The following is a 17,112-nucleotide window of genomic DNA, read 5'->3' on the forward strand; positions in this document are numbered from 1 at the left end:
CTCCCTCCATCTTCACCTATGTGATCACTCTGTTCCCATCCTCACATACCCCCAGCCCATCCTCAATATCTCTTCTATTTCCCCTTCCCAGGGAGATTTATGTGTCCCCTTTGCGCACACCTTGTTACTTAGCCTCTCCGGGTCTATGGATTGTAGCAAGATTATCCTTTACTTAACAGCCAATACCCACTGCTTTTCGCCTTTTCTAGGTTTTGCTATTTGTCTCTGTACTTCCTTGTTATTTGTATCTTTGCTGCTGCAGAGCAGAGGCCTTACAGATCTCAGAGAACCTACTTCTCCCATAACCAGTTCCCACAGGCAGCAAGTAACTCTTCCCTTCCCCAAGTGTAGGCAACAATACAGAGGCCATATCTACTAAGCCTCTTTTACAAGGCTTTACAGGTAAGGCTCCATTCTATTATCCCAACCATCCAGGGCCAGGCACTAGGTAACTAGAGACCATCTTCAATGGGCAACCATACATCTGCCTGGACTACTTACTCTGCCTTGACCATTCCTTCTCAGAGACTATTCAAGAATTCAGACAAGACAGACTGTACTGGCTAGTTTTATGTCAACTTGACACAGCTGGAGTTATCACAGAGAAAGGAGCTTCAGTTGGGGAAGTGCCTCCATGAGATACAACTGTCAGGCATTTTCTCAATTAGTGATCAAGAGGGAAAGGCCCCTTGTGGGTGGGACCATCTCTGGGCTCCTAGTCTTGGTTCTATAAGAGAGCAGGCTGAACAAGCCAGGGGAAGCAAGCCAGTAAAGAACATCCCTCCATGGCCTCTGCATCAGCTCCTGCTTCCTGACCTGCTTGAGTTCCAGTCCTGACTTCCTTGGTGATGAACAGCAATATGGAAGTGTAAGCCAAATAAACCCTTTCCTCCCCAACTTGCTTCTTGGTCATGATGTTTTGTCCAGGAATAGAAACCCTGACTAAGACACAGACAAACAGACACACCACAGAAGGTTTGCCTTCATCTTTTCTGCCACTAGACTTACCCTTGATGCTTTCTCATGTGGCCCTGGTTGGAATGATACAACCTCTCTTCTTGGCAATTGTAACACATCAACATCAGTTGCCTTTTGGCCTCTTGGACTCACCATACCTGAGTAATACAAACAAATTAATACAGGGGAGACTTCTATGTGGGATATCTACACTGCTGCTAGCCAGTCCCAAACTTCACGTTGGCCATTTGAACAGCCTACACATGTTTACATTCATATATAAACATTTTCTTGATTATTTTAAAGATGTTTAAAAGCATTTGTGCACAGGTGCCCATGAAAAAAGAGAGTGCTAGGTTCCCTGGTGCTAGAGTCATGAAGCACCTAACTGAAGAACTGAGAACTGAACTCTGGTCCTCTGCAAAATCTTAACCATTGAGCCGTCCCTGCTGGCCCCTCTCAGTTATTTGTTATTCTATATCTGACTGTCTTACTCTTAGACACAAAAATTGGGATTTTTGTGAGAAATGGCAATGTGACAGAAGGAGACATATACTTTCTGTGAGGCTGTGTGTGGAGCTATGTGGCTGGAGTTCAGGGTAGGAGTTTTGTACTGGCTTCAAGGAACTCTGAGCACACCCAAGACCAGCAGTCACAGCCTCTGGAACCTCTTAAGCTCTCCAATGGGCCAGGCACCATATAGGTAATTTTCATGCATCAACTCATTTAATCCCCATATCAGAACTGAGGTTGAGGCCCAAGGAAGTGATGGCTGTCTACCCCATTTCCCAGTCATCTGAAGTTAGCAAGCTAGAAATGCCTTTGTCCTGCAATGTTGCAAACGGCCTTCAAACCCAGCAACCCCCATGCCACAGTAAATGCCTTTCTGTGTCTCCCTCCACTTCAGAGATTTGTTTTCTGAGCCACTTCAGAGTTTTGTTTTCTGAGCCGTTTTTACATAAAGCAAGTTTAGCCTGATTTTCTAGTTGTAAGTTCTGATCCTGTAACCTCTAGCCCGGCAAATGTCGTTTAAGGGAAGTGACACCTAGTATAATAATCTCAACCCCCATAATCCATCACACACCCTTCAAAAGCACTAAAAGGAAATGTGTTACAATAACCAAACATACCTAGTGTATATCATAGTGCTTGCCTAAATATTTCTCATTTATGCTATTTTGAGAACTGGCTTCTATCCCAGTTCCGACAACAGCATTCAAGATTAAGTAAAAGAGCATGTGAGTAGAGTAATTGAAAATAGGATTCCCCCCCAAAGGGATGTAGTTATGAGCTTACTCTCTTATGTGTGTGAGATCCCCTTTTGAGTATTTAAGAAATATGGATTTTGCAGTTGCCTCGCTTACTGGAAAAAATGTGTGTTCTATTAGGTTTCTAGAGGACAATGGTATGTCAACTCTAATCAGCCTTCCCCTTCAAGATTCTGCAGAAGCTAACCCCAGGAGCCCTCCTCAAACTACCTCTCCCATCGCCCCCGCCTTGTGCTTGGCACAAGCACAAACACTTTGCTGTTCTCTGCCCCTGTTGTAATAATAAGCCCAGGGTCCTAGACAGCAATAGTCAGCACAGAACTGTCTCAATGCCAGCTCGAGGGGCACTAGGAGCTCAGCTCCTGGCCACAGTCCCACTGTGTTTTTGGACTGATGCCCTTCATGGCGCAGCTCCATCTATGGGCATGGTTCATCTTGGGACCAAACCCATCGGCCGATGACAGCCTGCCGCAGCCGTTTGGCTGGGATGCCCTGAGCAAAATGATAATCAGGTCTTGATGAATTGGATGGTCCGTCTTTCTCTTCCCACCCTTCATGCCTCTGCACCAAAGGGAAGAAAGCATGGGCCATGATATTTTCCATGATGGAACAGCTGGCTTACATCTATGAAACTGCAGCTTTAAATTAATACATTTTTTTTATTTGCCCCATAAATTAAGAAAAACAACAATGCACTGAAGAACTGGGAAGGGGATTTTGGAGTTCTTTTAAATTATGCCCAAAGTTTTTTAGGCCTAATTTTGGAGAAGGCAAGAATCCCAGACTAGAGGATACGCCAAGCAAACTCATTGGCTTCATCATTGTCTTGTTGCCTTGGATTCTCCCAATTTAAATCATTTCTTCTAATGTTTCAAACAGTTTTAAGTTTTATTGCGATCTGCAGAAATTCTAATACCCCATCAGTAGAGGATCATGTTTCTCATCATTCAACGTCCTTTCGCAGTTTCGGTGTGACTGAGTCAGTTATAGGCACCCACTACCTTATTTTGCACCCGTATTAATTAGGCAAAGAGTGTACTGACATGCCTTGGACAGCCCCAGCCTCCTTCCAAACCATTATCTGTCTTCAGAAGATGAGGGAAATACAAAGGCTAGTATTCAAGCTCCTCACTGGCTGTGTGTATTCAGAGGGCACCATATACTTCCTCTACAGCCATGGCCTGGCAGGACAGAGCAGGCCGGTGATTGGCAGAACTTCCCTGATATTCAGCCCCACACTTGGTTCTGACCACCATATTGATAAGGGCAACCAGGAAAAATGAGGACTCAGTCACTTGTCTTTGGGAAGTTTGTTTGTCGTTTGCAGTTTTTGCTTTGCTATGTCTTTTCAAATTAGGCAAATGAGGCCAAAAGTTTGAACCTGTGTTGTCTGGAGTAGACCAAAGGGAATTGTCTCAACTACAAAGTATCCAGACCCCAAACCCTCATTTCCTATCTGCCTCTACCCTGAGAAAGAGGTGGGAGCTTCCTCCTGGGGAGCAGCCCAGTTGATTTGGCAATGGCTTTTCCTGCATTTTTTTGGCAGGGAATATGGAACATGATATACGTAGAAAATGTGTGTGTGTGTGTGTGTGTGTGGTATAGTGTATATAGTAAGATTTTTTTTCCCCCTTAAATGATTTTTCTCTTTGAGCTTCCCAAGATACGCTGGGATAGTAGACTACTCATCATTCTGGCTCTATTTATTTACTTGGCCCTAGAATTGTTCTACAAACTGGAGTTTGAAGGCATATCTGTAATGAACAAATTTTAAGAGAGAAAAGAAAGAGAAGAGAAGAGAAGAGAAGAGAAGAGAAGAGGAGAGGAGAGGAGAGGAGAGGAGAGGAGAGGAGAGGAGAGGAGAGGAGAGGAGAGGAGAGGAGAGGAGAGGAGAGGAGAGGAGAGGAGAGGAGAGAAGAGAAGATCTTATTCTGCCAACGATGTTCAAAGCAAACACCTTGGGTGCTTGGTCCTGAGGGAGGAATTTCTTCTCACATTTATTGTCACAAGCGTTCGGATAAAGGCAAGGTGAATGAACTCAGTGAAACCTTGTGCACCCCTAATGAGGAGTCAGAGGGAAGGAAAGGCAGCAGCAATCTGGATTAGCATTTGTCTGACTCCTTTGATGAAAGGACCCCTGAGTGGGGCCTTGCTGACTTGCCAATATCCTAGCACCACCTTGCCCAGTGGAATCGCCCAGCATGCCACCCTACAAACTTTATTTAGTGTAATGTTGCTTTTGTAAATTCTGCAGTTTCTTATCTTAGATTGCAGAACTTTTAGACTTTTGTGTCTTTTCCTAATTGCCCAAGTGATGTGTCATAGAAAATGGAAAATAATAGTAAATGGTAAGAGAGTGAATAAAGAGTAAATAATGATAGTAAACAGTAAGGAAAAACCATGATTTGTAATTGTAGCCCCTAGAATCAATTACTGCTCGTGTGCAGAGGATACACTAGAGAAAAAGGAATGCATACCACACTTCCCATTGTCCTGTTTTTAATGTTACCAGCATCAAAAGAACTCTAGACAATGACAAGTCTCAATGATCTATGATATTGTAGAGGATATCATTTAAAACAAAAAGCAATTTTCTTTTTTTAAAAAATAAATATTTTTTATAAAAATAAAATTACAATTACCTCTACTGTAGCCAGTCATCTTTGCAAGTGAAAGGCAAGTGATTTTTAAGATTTGTTAAGGCTGTGAAGCTTGAGTTTGAACTTTCTACTGGAAAACACAGTCTATCTACAAGCAGCTGCAAAGACGAGTGAATGTCAGCTGAAAGTGACTTAACTTACTATGAAAATGTGTAAAATAGGGGCCACGGGAATGGTCCAGCAGTTGAATGAACAGAAATTGTTGAGCTGTTCCTGGACTATACAAAAATTTTCATTTTATTATTTTCACATTTATTTTATTTTATGTGATAAATGATTGCCTGCACAGGGGCCAGAAGATAGCGTCAGGTGCCCTGGAATTAGAGCTGCCATGCGGGTCTAGGAATCAAACCCTGGTCCTCTTGAAAGGCAGCCAGTGTTCTTAACCACTGAACCATCTCTCCAGTCCCTGATTAATGAACTCTAACAATCTGAACGTTTGCACAAAACATCCTGTTTACCCTTAGCTCCAGGAGTTCCTTCAATGATTAAATTTTTTATAGCTTCTTCCTCAGCGGAATATATATTTTAATTCTTAGCCAGTTACATTTTATTCAGAGCTTCTATGACATGTGTCCTGAATGTATATGTGTAATATTTGAAAGTGAGAAATATGTGCTTGTTAGATTGCTTTCAACTGGAGAAAACACCTCTACCCAAGGCTGGCTTTGACAAAGTAAGGAGGAGATAGAAATGTTGCTAAATGTTCTTACCAAGTACTCAGGAGGCCACAGACTCACTCCCTAATATGGAGGTTGGGGATGGGAATTAGAGTAAGAGGAAAGTAATTGGCTCATATACTGAAAAGTAGGAGATTCAGACAAATTCAGGTTGTTCTTGAGCCTGTGAAGAACAGAATATGCCCAATAGCTTGCCAGTTGATTCCAGATCTAATCAACCTGACAACTGAGATTAGGGCTATACCCACCTACCCAAGATTTCTAAGACTGTATTTAACAAGTGTTTTGACGTATGCCTTCCTCTGTTCTCTTTCTATGAAAATTTCCCAAAATTGGTACCACATGGACTATGGACTTTGGAATGACTTAACCTTGTGATGCCAGCCCTTGGTCATTTCTATTTGGCTCCAGTATAAACTGTCTCTTTCCCCACTTTGAGATGATAGCTGTGGGTTTTACAGTAACTCTGATACCTAAAACCCCAAGCTCTGAAACATACTGGTGAGTTTGTACCTTTGACAGTTGGGACATCGTTTCCATGACTACAAAATAGGGAGGGGAGCAAAGTTGCTCACTTCACAGGGGAGCAGGGAAGGAGAAGGACATCAAGGCAGAAAAGGATTAGAATATCACCCAAAGCATGGCATATATCAGGCATTGTCTCTACTATTTAAACCGTATCTATCATTTATTTTTTCTTTTGACATACCACCTTTGTAGCTCCTAAATATTTATGTGTATGTATATCTATTTCTACAATTTTTGCTTTCTTCTCAGTCTGTTTCCTTGTTTTTTGGTTTTTGGTTTTTTTACATTTTTTATTAGGGTGTGTGTGTGTGTGTGTATGTGTGTGTGTGTGTGTGTGAATTTCATATCATGCATCCCAATCCCACTCGTTTCCAAGTCCTTCCATATTCACCCTCCACCCTTGTAACCTTTCCGTGGAAGCTGTGGCATGTCACAGTGTGTCACCTAGTACACACTCTCTTGCCCAAACAGCTTCACTTGCAGTGAGTCACTAGTCTGATTAGAGACCTCTGGCTGCCTGATGCACTATCAATCCTGGATCTTTGTTGCCCTGAGTTATGGCGATCCTGTAGCTTTTGCTGTGCAGGACTGGCCCCTTCACATGCACCAGCAACTCATAGACGAGGCGGGCCAACTCAAAGCCCTGGATGTGAGCCTGGGTAGTAGCTGAGTTGGTCAGCCCACAAACTCACTAAGACCCATGCCACCAGGGCCAGCTCTTCCTTGCTGCCCAGGTGAAGGGTGGACCCAGCTCTCCCAAGTGTTAGAACCAGCAAGGGTTGAAGCCAGCTCACTGTGTGGGGTTTATGTCACCGTTGCTGCCACTGTGCTGTGACCAGTGAGGGGCCAAGCCAACTCAGCATGGCCCTTGAACATTAACATGGCTTCAAGTGTCATCCCAGACCAAGGACAGTTGCCTGTCTGTATAGCCTTTGCTGGTAACTTGGGCCATGGACATCAACACAGACTCCTGCTGCAGCAGGGCCATGGACTCAGACATGGCCCTCAACAGTAGCACAGGGCTGATTATCATCATTGCCTCAGGTAGCAGAGCAGGCCTCTCACATCTCTAGTTCAGCTCTCCCATCTCTCCACCCATGTGTTGCAGGAAATATTTAAAAAAAGAAGAAGAAGAAGAAGAAGAAGGCCAATAGGTTTCCATGCTTGAGCTGGCTACTCTCTGTTCTCCAACTCCGCTGCCTCCACAGCTCTAGGCCTAGCCCCAACAGTGACCGATTGCTGTCTTCCCAGCTCCGGTTCTTTGGTTAAGTGCTGCCTATACCCTCTCAGCCGAAATCCTCCTGTGGTTGGCGGTCCCACCTTCCAGTAACCCAGTAAAACAAAATTCTAGAAACTTATAATTAATATATTTATCAGTCAGATTTATATATCAACAAATTCTCAATTCACAAGATGCCCACACAATAATTTCTGAGCCAATTGATAATGATACAAGCTGCCCAACTAGAATAGACAAGTTATCCCAATTATTCTTTCCCTATATGATATCCCTAACTACCTGTGGCTATTTAAAAACAGCAGGACCAGGATCTTCTTCCTGTTTGTCCTGCATCTCGCTTCCTTCTGTCCTTCCATCTCTGTCTCTGTCTTTATCTCTCTCTGTCTCTGTCTCTCTGTCTCTGTCTCTCTCTCTCTGAAAATCTTAGCTCTGCCTCCCTTTTCCCTGTCCAATCACAGGCCTCCTGCTGCACTAATATTTAAGTAGATTGGATAGGGAAAATCCTGCCACACCCTCACTTGACCATTGTAGTGGCACCTGCCCACCTGTGCCTACAAGGCCTCTGGCTATCCTGTGCCCCCAGACTATCTACTTTTTATCTCTCTGCTTATTTAAAAAAAAGTTTATATAAATTAGCATTTCTCAGTCTGTGAGTTGTAACCCCTTTTGGGGGTTGAACAATCTTTTCATAGGGGTCACCTAAGACCATCAGAAAGCACAGATATTTACATTATGTGTCATAACAATTACAGAATTACAGTTATGAGGTAGCAACAAAAATAATTTTATGGTTGAGGATAACCCTGTAACACTATGAAATATATTAGAGGGTCACAGCATTAGGAATGTTGAGAACCACTGATATACTGATATAAATGCATATAGATCTGTCAAGATGAATATGTGACTTCTTACATACTTTGATTTCTTACCCATGAGAGAATTTAGAAGTCATTTCTTTTTTTTTTTAGTTTTTTTAAAATATTTTTTATTACACATTTTCCTCAATTACATTTCCAATGCTATCCCAAAAGTCCCCCATACCCTTCCCCCCCAACTTCCCTACCCACCCATTTCCATTTTTTTGGCCCTGATGTTCCCCTGTACTGGGGCATATACAGTTTGCGTGTCCAATGGGCCTCTCTTTCCAGTGATGGCCGACTAGGCCATCTTTTGATACATATGCAGCTAGAGTCAAGAGCTCCGGGGTACTGGTTAGTTCATAATGTTGTTCCACCTATAGGGTTGCAGATCCCTTTAGCTCCTTGGTTACTTTCTCTAGCTCCTCCATTGGGAGCCCTGTGATCCATCCAATAGCTGACTGTGAGCATCCACTTCTGTGTTTGCTAGGCCCCGGCATAGTCTCACAAGAGACAGCTACATCTGGGTCCTTTCAACAAAATCTTGCTAGTGTGTGCAATGATGTCAGTGTTTGGAAACTGATTATGGGGTGGATCCCTGGATATGGCAGTCTCTAGATGGTCCATCCTTTCGTCTCAGCTCCAAACTTTGTCTCTGTAACTCCTTCCATGGGTGTTTTGTTCCAATTCTAAGGAGAGGCATAGTGTCCACACTTCAGTCTTCATTCTTCTTGAGTTTCATGTGTTTAGCAAATTGTATCTTATATCTTGGGTATCCTAGGTTTTGGGCTAATATCCACTTATCAGTGAGTACATATTGTGTGAGTTCCTTTGTGAATGTGTTACCTCACTCAGGATGATGCCCTTCAGGTCCATCCATTTGGCTAGGAATTTCATAAATTCATTCTTTTTAATAGCTGAGTAGTACTCCATTGTGTAAATGTACCACATTTTCTGTATCCATTCCTCTGTTGAGGGGCATCTGGGTTCTTTCCAGCTTCTGGCTATTATAAATAAGGCTGCTATGAACATGGAGCATGTGTCCTTCTTACCAGTTGGGGCATCTTCTGGATATATGCCCAGGAGAGGTATTGCTGGATCCTCCGGTAGTACTATGTCCAATTTTCTGAGGAACCGCCAGACTGATTTCCAGAGTGGTTGTACAAGCCTGCAATCCCACCAACAATGGAGGAGTGTTCCTCTTTCTCCACATCCTCGCCAGCATCTGCTGTCACCTGAATTTTTGATCTTAGTAGAAGTCATTTCTTTTCAGTGTGTTTTATGTCTATTTTGTAAAAGTTAAGTGCCTTTCTCCAGGCCCATGGATAGGAGTTTCTCTGGTTTGTCTAGTCTCAATTCTGCTTCTTACTAACTGCAACCTTGGCCTGGTTATCTAAATTTTCTGCCTTTGTTGCTTCCTTTACAATGTGGGATACCTATAGTAATGGCCTCACAGGGCAGGCCTGAGAGGAACACATGCGATAATGTATGCAACGCACTTAGCATGGTATATGAGTTATGTGTTTATTTATGGTATAAAGTTTTGTGTTACTTTTACTAAATATTCAACATAAACAGTTCACAGGAGGAATGATTTGTCTTGACTCCCAGATACAGAGAATCCAGTTCATGATTGTTTGAGGTCCTGCACTTGAAAAAACTATCTTGGCAGCAAAAGCAAGTGACAGAGGAGCCTCTTACTTCAGAAAGGACAGGAGAGCAAGTGACAGAGGAGCCTCTTACTTCAGAAAGGACAGGAGACAGAGAGTGAAACAAGAAGGGGCCCAGGGACTCATTATCCACATGAATCTACTCCTATCCACCAGACCCAACATCCTAAGTTTCCAGTACACCCCCTCCCTCCCTAATCTCTTACAACAGAGCAGTAGAAGCCAAGCACTCAATACATAAGCCTGGGGGAAATGCTAGATATTCAAGTCAGAGCACATGGCAAACACAATACTCAGTTGACTGTTGATCAGTCATTCCCTTTACAATGTCATAAGCCTATCATTGAAGGGCTGAACAACTATTAATCAGAAAACAAGGAAAATGAGTGAGAACAAAGGTATTTTTTTTCAAGCAAAGTTATAAATGTTTCCATGTTAATAGATAAGTAATAGTACGTAATATAATGTCTTTTAGGTGTTTGTTTGTATTGGAGGTGGGGGTCTCACTATGTAGCCCAGGCTAGCCTTGAGTTCATTGAGATCCTTCTACCTCTGCCTCCCAAGTGATGAGATGAAAGGTATGTACACACACCAGGCTAACAGGCTTCTCAAAAAAAAAAAAAAAATTAGTGCAGGATAAAGAACCCATACTGTCTTTTAGTCAGCATAACATTGAGGATTTCACTCAAAGCAAATATTGGAATAAAGGCTTCACTCTGAATTAATGAAGGGGTTTTGAGTTTCTCATTCAAGTTTTCTGGTATTTCTTTTTCCTATGGTAACCACATGTTTATATCTCTGTTAGGAAAAGGGGACTACTTTGGAATTACCAGTTCATTCAAGCAATAATTCTATTTTGTGATATCTATATCCCTTGGAAATACATTTTACCACAGCTCAATTATTCTCTTTAATAACATATGTAACACACATTCCTTCCTTCTACCAGACAGCCTGATTATATCTTCTTGCTTCAATGCAAGCAATGCCATTCACCATCCTTGCAAAAATAAGTAAATAAATAAAGGATAATAAAAGTAAAAGTTACAAAATGAGGGAGCAGAGGACTTCAACCCAAAGAGTGGCTATGTATGATCTTTTTCCTGAGCTTTTACAGTTTAGGTCTTTAAGACTCTTGTGAGTCTCTCAGCCCTGAGTCATCTCAGGGATGGCAGTAGCATTTGAGATGTTGTGCCAAAGAATTATCAAGAACCAAAACATCAAAATTACTCCCATGTGGGTGTGAAACTCAATCTTCTTGACTTTTGAAACAGAGGAGATGGCTCCATCATGAGTCCACCATTTTCGATACCAGTAATTGCACACTGAATCAGAGGACTGATGGGGAATGGAATTGGAACACTGGAGATAATTTAAGAATAGCTTAGGTAACTAGACCCAGTCTTTGAAGAATAACTCTCTAGGGGAGGTCTCAAATGATCTTGAGTCTTGACCACAATTCCTTGGACACCACCGCAGAAAAAGAAAACACCATTTATGTTTATATGGCATCTGAGGAGTCAGCTTGAAGTGGTTTTTATAGCCATTTTCACAAGTGATTTAAGTCACTAATTAATTGGCAAATCTTCATCGCCCCTCTAGTTCAGTTATCTAGGTCAAGAAAAATAAGCATGTCAATGCTGTCAGCACTGATGTCCATATGGCTTTGTGGGGTGTATTTCTTTGGTGGGCTGAACTAAGTGACACATTTAACATAGTCAACTTGAAGTTCAAAAGTGAGTCTATTTCCTGCTTGGTCTATGGTCTTGGTTTTTCAAGCTGATTTAAGACAAGCCTATGAAGTCCAAAAGTGTCTTTGAAAGTGTTGGCATTTCGTCTAGGCTCCACCCCACACTTACCTAGCAATAGCCAGGTGTGTCTGACTCACTATAGAAGGGGCTGCTTGCCCCCTCTCCTTGCCCTCTTGTTTTCTTGTTCTTTTGATCTCTTCTCTTCTTCTCTTGCTCCTGCTCCCTTACCCTCTTCCCCTTCTCCCATCTCTCTTCACATGTGCATGGATGACCCCCTGCCCTCCCCTCCCTATGCCCTGAATAAACTCTATTTTATACTATACCATTGTGTGTGGCTGGTAATTGGGGGGAAGGGATGCCTCAGGATGGACCTGCAGAGGTTCCCTCTTCTCTGCACACCTTACCATACCTCCACCAAACATAACCCTGCCTTCTCTCTCTTCTTTTTATAAAACATAAGAGAAAGTCTTTAGAAAACAAAACAAATAGATGAACATGCAGGTTATAAATATACAGATTTATAATAGATGGATAGATGGGTGGTTGGATGGAGATAGATAGATAGATAGATAGATAGATAGATAGATAGATAGATAGGTAGGTAGATAGATAGATAGATGCCAGGTAAGATCGACTGATAGATGTCAGATAAGATAGATAATAGATAGATGTCAGATAAGATAATGCATAGACAGACAGACAGACAGTTGGACAGACAGATAATACTCATAAGGGTCATCTAAATATTAGGCATAAGGATGAAATGATACAGGAAGCTATCTTTTTTTTCTTCCCTCACTGGTATTTCTACTCTAATGAAAGATTTCCACAGTAGGTAGATAATCTTATAAAGAACACAAAACTTATCACTAAATCAAATGCTTAAAAGTGACAGAAAAAACAAGGAAGCAAAACAGTCAGAGAGCTCAGGGAAGACTTCACTGAGAAGGGATTATTAAGGTGTAATTTGAAGGGAACTTGAGGTTCTAAGTAGAGAGATGAACCTATGTAAAGATAACATGGTAGGAGAAAGCAACGAGGGTAGGAAGTAAAAGAAACTAGTGGAGTAGCACAGAGCAAGGGGAAATATGAAAGAGGGCGCTGAGAACGTGCACCTGCTGTGTTTTGTCTGCACTTTCTGAACAATTACACAACAGGCAGTGACTGACAATGTTTAAAGAGAAGTGTGACAAGGTTAGAATTACAGTTCTGTTACCACCAGCCTATGTGAGTGTGGGGAGTCGACAGGAAGGACCACCCAGGGACAAGAAGAAACTCAAAATATCAGGAGAAAGCTGTTGCTCTTCTCTGGTACGGATGCGACTTAGGATCAAGATGCTGTCCACAGAGATAGCACAGGAAAACTAGCAGGAATTGAATTGAATTTAAAGAATGAAAGGGGAATAGACCAGGCTTATGCACAAAAAGCAACTTCTTTGGATTGTGGCAGGAAAGGAACAAAATAACAACACTTCCATTGCCAAGTACTGCTCATGACTCAGGCAAGTGGTATCCAGAGTCTGCATCCAGACCTCTGAGTATCGTGTGCTGCTCAGAGGCCTCACACTCAACTCTCAGAAATAATCTACAACAAAACTCTTAGAAACCAGAAAATAGAAAACTGTGGAGATCTATTTTTGGTAAGACACAGACATAAAGATGACCACCTTCAAAATAACAAAAGTAAGTAATAAATAAGCTCAAACTGACATTTTTCTTTAAGCCATAAAGCCCCATTACATACCTAGGTATGCACACACCTAAACAAACCAATCACAAAGATAAATACATCAAAGAAGAGCATAAAATGATAACTATTTTCATACCTGGGGCAACTTGCCTAGCATGTGTTGGGGAGGCAATCAGCCCATAAACATGGACAAAAGTTTGTTGGGATGAGGAAAAAAAAATCAGCTGACCTTTTAACAGCAGTGTAAACTCTATGAAATGTTGGAATCTGGAAGAGTCCCAAACACAAAAATAAATTTCTCAGAACAATTCTCCACCCTGGGAAATTTGCCAACTCAGCAGCAGTTGGGGCAGAGCTAAAAAGTAAGGAGCTCTCTGCTGCTTTTCATCCCTTACACTAATCAAGTCCCAGAGCTGTCTACAAAATCTAACTAAATAAGCTGCCACTGAACGCTCCCTAGCTCAAAAATTGAAAGCACCAAAGAGATCAGACCTTCATACTAGCAGCAAGGATTTTGGCTTGAGTCTGAAAAGATAAGAACAGTCACCGTCCTCTCAGTAGCAAAAAGGAAACTGAAATTAAAGTCGCATCTTGTACCCAGCCCAACTATACAGTCCAGGTGGACTTTTCAGGAAAAAAAAAAAAAAAAACTCTCAAATTTTTGGACATTCAGGAAAACAAACAAACAAAAAACTCTTTCCTAAGTTTTTGGACAAGGAAAATAGAAAATTCTTTCTGGAAAGAACACAGCAAAAACATACCATCTGGTTTAATCTCTACTGGTAACTTGATGGAAGTGACTAAAATATTATGGAAAAACTACAGACACACAAAGAAGAATAGAAATGTAACCTATAACCAAAAGAGTAAACAACCAATAAAGGCAGAAGCCTGAATGACCAGAGGTTGGAATCTAGAAGGCATCTTTGAAATAACTACTTTAAATATGTTTAAAGGTTTAGAAATAACAATGAACAAAAAACAGCAGAGTTTCATCAGAAAAAACCAAAGCTCTAAAGAAACCCTAGAAAGATGTTCTAGAACAGAAAAGCATGATATCTAGAACAACAACAAAAATATAGCAATATTTCAACAAAAATATAGCAAATAGCCTCGGGACAGAGTGGAACAAAAGAAAGAGGAAGAACACAAGGATAGATGCACAGAAAATAGCAGATAGGATGTGTGGAAAGAGAAATCAGGGCTCAATGTTCAGAGTACACTATCAAGGATACTTGAGTTAAGAAAAAATGATGGCCCATACATATGGAATTATATTTGTATTATTGAAATACCAGTGTATTTTCTCCAAAATCTAATCTATTGTCCTTCCTCTCTCCTTGTTCTATAACCAGAATGCCTCTTATTAAACAGCAGGAGAGTTCTGCCAAGGATCAAGACACTTTGCTTCTTGGGAAAACCTTGTCTGTCATCCCCACCACTGACTGGGACCACCTAATCCTTTCAGTCTTCATCTAGAACATCAACAGCTACTTCCATGTCCTTCCACTTCTGTTAGAAAGTTTCCATTCATCATCCGCTCCATTGAGTTTCTGACAGCAGGTGGCTGGGAAGGAGGCATTCAGCTTCTTCTCCACACAGCCAACTGCCTAGGAGGTGACAGAAAAAAAAAGAGCAAGAGGTAACAGCGAACTTAATCAAATATTTTTATGGAGTGGCAATGAAAGCAGAACATATCAAAATGTGTGGATATTTCTGAACCAGCATTTAGAGATAAAGTGATGGATTCCAAAGTTTACAACAGAAAATAAGAATGGTACATAGCCAAGGAAATAACTGTGGATTGAGACAAAGCAGAGCTGCTTGCAAACAGTATGACTGCACGTACAGCAAATCCACAGTGACTGTGAAAGCAGTGAGCAGAACACTATCACATCATGGAATACAGTGGGAATTTACAAATATTAACATGCGCTTCTATTCTCTATACCAACAACAAACAGAGAGATGGGGAGAGAAGGGGGGAGAAAGAGAGGAAGGAGAGAGAGAGAGAGATTTAATACAATGTATAAACCCCGTTTTCCTATAACTACAGAAATGCTGCACAGAAGATGTAAAAGGCCAAAATGAATGGAGCAATACACAGACAGAGAGCTCTAGTCTGAGCAGTTAAGGCAGGAAGAGCCATTATTGTTGAGGTATCTATTTTACCCAAATTAGTATAGAGATTAAATATCTTCTCACCAGAATCCCAGCCTCACTCTCTGGAGATTTTAAGGCTGGGAAACCCAAGTTAAAAGAGTGTGCTGACATGAGGAAACACAAATAGATCAATTAAAAACAAAGAGTCCATAAAGATTCTGTAAGCCTATATCCAGTTCTTTTCAACAGAGTTCAATGGGCTTATTCACAGTAGTGATGAGACACCAAGTGTTTCTAGAAAAATGAGCATCAGTGAAGGAACGAAAGGAAACTTGCGTTGACCTGCACTGCAGCGCAAAGCTTGTTTGGGGACGATTATGGGTCGAATTCTGAAGCTTTAAAAACAAGTCTTCTCATGATAGGGATCGTGAAGGTTTTTTTTTTTCCCAGAATGCAGAAAGCACTAAAAGGGAAAAGTAATGTTCAGCTTTGTCAAGATTAAAAGCTTCTACAAATTTAAGACACTGTTACGAAGGCAAAGCAAAGGCAAGCTGTGACTGTAAGAAGAGGCTTGTGATTCGTGCTCATGAAGAGTTGTAGTTCCACAATATATAGAGTTCTAAAAATCAATACATTTAAATTTTTTACCCATATACAAAGGGTAAAATGTTTTGAATAGGTCTTTCCCAAGAAAAGTGTTAGGAATTACCAATAAGCACACAAAAAGATGATAATCATTTTAGGTTATTGGGAAAATGTCCAGGAAACCATAGTGAGACAACCCCATCTGACTGAAATTAAGAACTGGTCATACCAAATGATGACAATAATGTGTAGCAACTGGAATGCTCAAATCATATTGATAAGGATGTATTGATAAGGATGTATTGATAAGGATGTATTGATAAGGATGTATTGATAAGGATGTATTGATAAGGATGTATTGATAAGGATGTATTGATAAGGATGTATTGATAAGGATGTATTGATAAGGATGAAGGAAGGTACCTCTTTGGGAAACCTTTGCAAGCTTTTTACAGGGATTCTGCTCTGTGATGACTTCACTCCTAGGAACTACAGGCCAGCTACAAAAGGCTCAGTGTATAAATATTCATAACAACTTTCCTCAAAATAGCCCCAAACTATTTTTAAAAAGAAGCTATACATCAGGCAAACCATTCAATTGTGAAGCCATAGATTGATTACTACTCACCCATAAACATGGTAAAGACAGATGCAATAATATAAGTGGGTACCGACTGGCAAGCCCAGCCGAAAAAGAGAACACACTACTGTTGACATTCAGCAAGGATCACAACATGGTGATGGAAATTAGTAGAGAGGTTTCCTCTAGGGATAAAGGAATGTATAGAACATGGGTATCTGACATTTTAGTTTCTCTGGACCATACTGGATGAAGAAGCATTATCTTGTATCACGATAAATACTTAAAAGTTTATCCAGTACCTTTCTGAAGAGTAAAGCATATTAGGAGAGAGAGAGAGAGAGAGAGAGAGAGAGAGAGAGAGAATATAAATCCCTTTAGGAAAACAAGCATACTTCAGTCATTGAAAACACACAGTAAAATTGTAGATTCTATTCTCGATCCAGAATATTAAATTTATTATAAAAACATGATTTCACACACACACACACACACACAAAACCCAAGCAGCAAATAACATAAAATTAAAGGAACTAGAAA

The 17,112-nt window shown here is 41.0% G+C and overlaps 1 long non-coding RNA gene across 1 annotated transcript in view; it reads right to left on the reverse strand.

Annotated features, from left to right (window-relative positions):
- Positions 1 to 1,033, reverse strand: part of Gm41264 — a 62,012-nt gene extending 60,979 nt beyond the window's left edge. The window contains exon 1 of the long non-coding RNA XR_001781591.1: positions 1,009 to 1,033. This is a non-coding gene — a long non-coding RNA (predicted gene, 41264). The remainder of the gene's footprint in view (positions 1 to 1,008) is intronic.
- Between the last annotated feature and the right edge of the window lie 16,079 nt (positions 1,034 to 17,112).

This window comes from Mus musculus, chromosome 15 (genome assembly GCF_000001635.26).
Source record: "Mus musculus strain C57BL/6J chromosome 15, GRCm38.p6 C57BL/6J".
Lineage (NCBI taxonomy): Eukaryota > Metazoa > Chordata > Mammalia > Rodentia > Muridae > Mus > Mus musculus.